Source organism: Vicia villosa, unplaced genomic scaffold (assembly GCF_029867415.1).
Source record: "Vicia villosa cultivar HV-30 ecotype Madison, WI unplaced genomic scaffold, Vvil1.0 ctg.000410F_1_1, whole genome shotgun sequence".
Taxonomy (NCBI): domain Eukaryota; kingdom Viridiplantae; phylum Streptophyta; class Magnoliopsida; order Fabales; family Fabaceae; genus Vicia; species Vicia villosa.
Genome location: NW_026705187.1, coordinates 992,122 through 997,164, shown reverse-complemented (window position 1 = coordinate 997,164; position 5,043 = coordinate 992,122). Strand labels below are relative to the sequence as shown.

The 5,043-nt window shown below is 25.8% G+C and overlaps 1 long non-coding RNA gene across 1 annotated transcript; it reads left to right on the top strand.

Annotated features, from left to right (window-relative positions):
- Positions 1-217: 217 nt before the first annotated feature.
- On the top strand, positions 218-682 carry LOC131627894 (uncharacterized). Its single transcript, XR_009291616.1, has 2 exons — positions 218-361; positions 466-682. It is a non-coding gene; the product is annotated as an uncharacterized LOC131627894 (long non-coding RNA).
- Positions 683-5,043: the final 4,361 nt, after the last annotated feature.

Genomic DNA, 5,043 nt, shown 5'->3' with positions numbered 1-5,043 from the left:
TATATATATATATATATATAATGAAGTTTATTAAACAATAAGAATTTTTAATAATATCAAGATTCTTACGTCAGATCTTTACTTAGATTAAATTATCATTTGAATTAGTTAAAAGAACACACACAACATATTAGAGTTATTAAACATTAATTATTATTTGAGAAGTGACTTCTTCCCGCTCTTAAAAGGCTAAAAGGTATTTAATTGAAGTAAACAATACATGAATTTTTTATTTATAATGCGATATAAAAATATAATGTTTATCGCATGCAAATGAGGGAAAATATGGCTCCTATTCGCATTTCTATTCGCATGTTAATATACTCTTTGATCATCTTTGTTGGAAATTCTTTTCTTAAAAGTATGTCATTTTAAATACAAATATTTATAAAATTTCAACTAATTTTTATTCAATATTTTATAAGCTTTTAGTAACTATCATTTTCCTTATTTTACAATATGTAGGTGACATTCCATGCGAATCATACGCCGATTGTCCAAAGGTGATATGGTATTCTAAAAAGTGTTTTCACAAATTTTGTCATTATCGGGATCTTTATTAGTCATTTTTCTAATTAATTAAGTATAAAAATAAGTGTGCGCTATTGCTTTTATACATCATAATGTTTTTATTTTAAACAATACAAAATAACTGTTATCTTTAAATGTATTATTGCTTTTGTTCATCCTAATATTTTTACTTAATTTTTTTTAGAAACTTAAAAGTATAATATTATATTATACGTGTATTTTCACTTGTTTTAGAGATAATATCTATGGAGACGAATGCATATATATATATATATATATATATATATATATATATATATATATATATATATATATATATATATATATATATATATATATATATATATATATATATATATATATATATATATATATATATATATATATATATATATATATATATATATATATATATATGTCTCTTTTTGTGCGGGTATCTATTAAACGGATAATTCACGTGTTTTACGATATCCGCAGATATTTATAAATATCCATAAATGATGTTTTTTTCTAAAATTATTTTTAAAAAATATATATTTAATTTATTTTAAAAACACAAAAAATTATTATCACATAACATCCATACAATTTACTATCAATTTAACAACAAATTTTCATCACATTAATTTTCTTCGATTTCACTAAAACATAATAAGATCCAAACATAATAATCATACACTTCATTTTTATCCAAACAAATAAAAGATATTGTAATTAGGGCAATAGTTGAAGAGCAAATGATTGGGTAGTAGGAAGGGAGACACTTGTTCAACAGAGAAAAGACGATATTGGTTGCTTGGACGACGAAATTGTTGAAGTGAGATATGGAGTAATGAAGAAGTTTAAATATGAAATAACTCATAAAAATTTTATGAAATGTGAAAAGGTTTTTTTAAAGAAAATTAATATATATATATATATATATATATATATATATATATATATATATATATATATATATATATATATATATATAAAAGAAGACTATTTTTTTAAAAAATAAAAAAACAAGATATAATAAACTAATGAGATTTAAATAATTTTTATAATTTATTAACAAATATAAATATCCGCGGGCACGTATATCATTAAATTAACCACTACTAAAAATACACGATTTACTTGGGGATTTTCCTGGGATATTATTAAATAAAATATAATTACCTGCGGATCAAGAATTTGCAGAAAATTCTGCAGAAATACCTGCGTATTTTGCTGCAGAAAATATATTTTGAATAAAAACCAAACTATATTAGAGAATCTGCAGGTAAATTTGCAAGAAACGTTTCTGCGAATTTTGCTGCAAAATTGTTATTTTTGATCAAAACCATATTACATAATCGCATGAAGTATTTATGCGGATTTTGCTGAGGATTTTCTTTTGTAATATATTTTATTATTTTTTGAATTATAAAATAATGTAAAATATTTTTCTTCGAAAATAAAATGTTTTTTTCAAAAACTTTAATAGATTTAAATGTTTTCTAAAAATAATAGTAATTTTTTTAGATTTGAAAAATAAAATTAAAAAAATGTATAAAAAAATTGAAAAAAAAAACTGATAATATTTCTAGAGTAGAAATATAAGCTTATAAATTAAGTGTTTTAAAAAAATCTATTTGTTTACGCGGATGATTACTAAAAAGGAGAAATCTCACATCAATTAAAAATCTATTAGTAATGAGTAATCTTTAACAATTAGATTTGATTTTGAATTGTGAAAATTAGAGATTGGAGATAAACTAGTGGGATACCCGTGCGTTCGCACGGGTACTGGTGTACACATTTTTTTTTTAAATGTAATAAAAATGCAAATAAGAAAAATTAAACTCTTTTACCAAAGTAGTTTAGTTTATTATTTTAAAAGAATGACATATTTTAAAATAAAAACAAAATTGTTTTATAAAAAGTATTTTACATATCACACAATTTTTAATAGTTTATCTTAAAAAATATGATATCTTAAATTAAAAATTGTTTAAAATAAATAAATATAATTATAAAACAACACATTTTTTCGTGTTTGGATTTAAACATTATTTTTACTTTTATTTTCTTGATTTGTACAAAAAATGTAATAACCCGGGCGTTAACATGAATTTTGGTATGGTTACCCGTGCGCTTAAACGGTACTATTGTGTTACCTGTGCGTTCGCACAAGTACTGATGTGGTATGCACGCTCTTGTTTTTACAAAAATTGTTTTACAACAATAATATATACTTCAATTTTCTCATATATTATCTTTAAAATATTGTATCTTAAGTTAAAAAATAATTTCAAAATAAAAATATTAGCAGCATAATATTTACAACAATCATACATTATTATAAAAATATTTACATTTCTTTATGTTACCCGTGCGTTCGCGCGGGTATTGAGGTGGGACACACACTTTTGTGTTAAAAATGTAAATAAGAAAAACAAAATTTTTTTACCAAAAAGTTAACTATTTTTAATATATATATATATATATATATATATATATATATATATATATATATATATATATATATATATATATATATATATATATATATATATGTATTCTTTAATTGTACAAAAAAATATAATAACCCATGGGTTCGCACAAATTCTGGTATGGTCACCTGTGCATTCTTACGTAGACTGGTGTGTTACGCGTATTTGTTTCTAAAATGTAATAACATTGAAAAAACAATAATAAAAAATTATTTAATCAAGAAAGTTTATTATTTTGAAAAAAAAACGTATTTTTATTTTTATTTGCATCATAACTATAATTTTCTATATATACAAATATTTTTATCAACCGTATTTTCTCATGTATGTAAATATTAAATTTGTTTCGCCGTTATTTATAAAAAATATTTTTGCAATCATTTATTTTTATAAATAAAAACTAATAATAACATAGTATTTGAAAATATTATTTTTAAAAAAAAAAGCCAAAAAAAAATTGAGTGAAACACGAGTGATTGAGTGTAAACACGTGAGTAGAGCGGTGAGGTCCATTTTTAAACAATTGTTCCAAATTTCACAAATATTTCAGAATTATGTCTAGTCCACCTTCACCTAGAACAACGGCTTTAACTGTTCAAATCGTAGCCATGCGTGACAATTTTGAAAGGTTGTTAAGAGAACAAGGTGAACAGTTTCAACAAAGAATTGATGAGTTGGAAAGGAGGCCCTAAAATTCTAATGATGGTAGTGGTGATGAGGATGAAAGAAGGCGTAGAAGGAGACAAGGGGGTGATAATTTGAGGGGAATAAAAATTAAAGTTCCATCTTTTGTTGGGAAGAGTGATCCAGATGCATATCTAGAATGGGAGACTAAAATTGAACAAATTTTTAATTGTCACAATTATTCTAATCTTGAAAAAGTGCAAGTTGCTTCTATTGAGTTCAAGGAGTATGCCTTAGTTTGGTGGGATCAATTGATCAAAGATAGAAGGAGGTATGCAGAACGACCAAATGATACTTGGGAAGAAATGAAAAGAATCATGAGGAGAAGGTTTGTTCCTTCCTATTATTATAGGGAATTGCACAAAAAATTGAAAAGACTCACTCAAGGTTCTAAAAGTGTTGAAGAATATTTCAAGGAGATGGAAGTTCTCAAAATTAGAGCTAATGTAGAGGAGAACGATGAAGCAACTATGGCTAGGTTTCTCCATGGTCTAAATCATGACATTAGTGACATAGTGGAACTTCATCACTATGTTGAAATGGATGAATTGGTACACCAAGCTATCAAAGTGGAACAACAACTCAAAAGAAAAAGCCAAGCAAGGAGAAATTCCACCACTTTCAATTCTCAAAGTTGGAAGGACAAAACAAAGAAGGAGGGTGCTTCATCATCGAAGGAAGCCACGTTTGAAAACAAAGGTAAAGCTATTACACCTTCTTCTTCAAGTGTTTCAACTAACAAAAGTGTTAAGTGTTTCAAGTGTCAAGGCCAAGGACATATCGCATCTCAATGTCCAACAAAGAGAATTATGCTTATGGAAGAAAATGAAGAAATTGTTGAAGAGGAAGATGGTAATTATGATGAGAAGTTTGAAGAAGAAATACCTAGTGGAGATTTACTCATGGTGAGAAAAATGTTGGGAAGCCAAATCAAGGAGGAGGATACAAGTCAAAGTAAAAACCTTTTTCACACAAGATGCTTTGTGCAAGGAAACGTTTGTTCTTTAATTATTGATGGAGGGAGTTGTACAAATGTTGCTAGCACGCGTTTGGTTTCGAAAATAAATTTGGAAACAAAACCTCACCCTAAGCTTTACAAACTTCAATGGCTTAATGAAAGTGTAGAAATGCTTGTTAATAAACAAGTTGAGGCCTGTTTTAAAATTGGAAAATATGAGGATGTAGTGTTGTGTGATGCAGTACCAATGGAAGCTAGTCATTTATTATTAGGTAGGCCTTGGCAATTTGATAGAAAAGCCAATCATGACGGGTACTCCAATAAGTACTCTTTTATGTATCATGGTCAAAAGATCAATCTTGTACCATTAAATCCTAGTGCGGTGAGAGA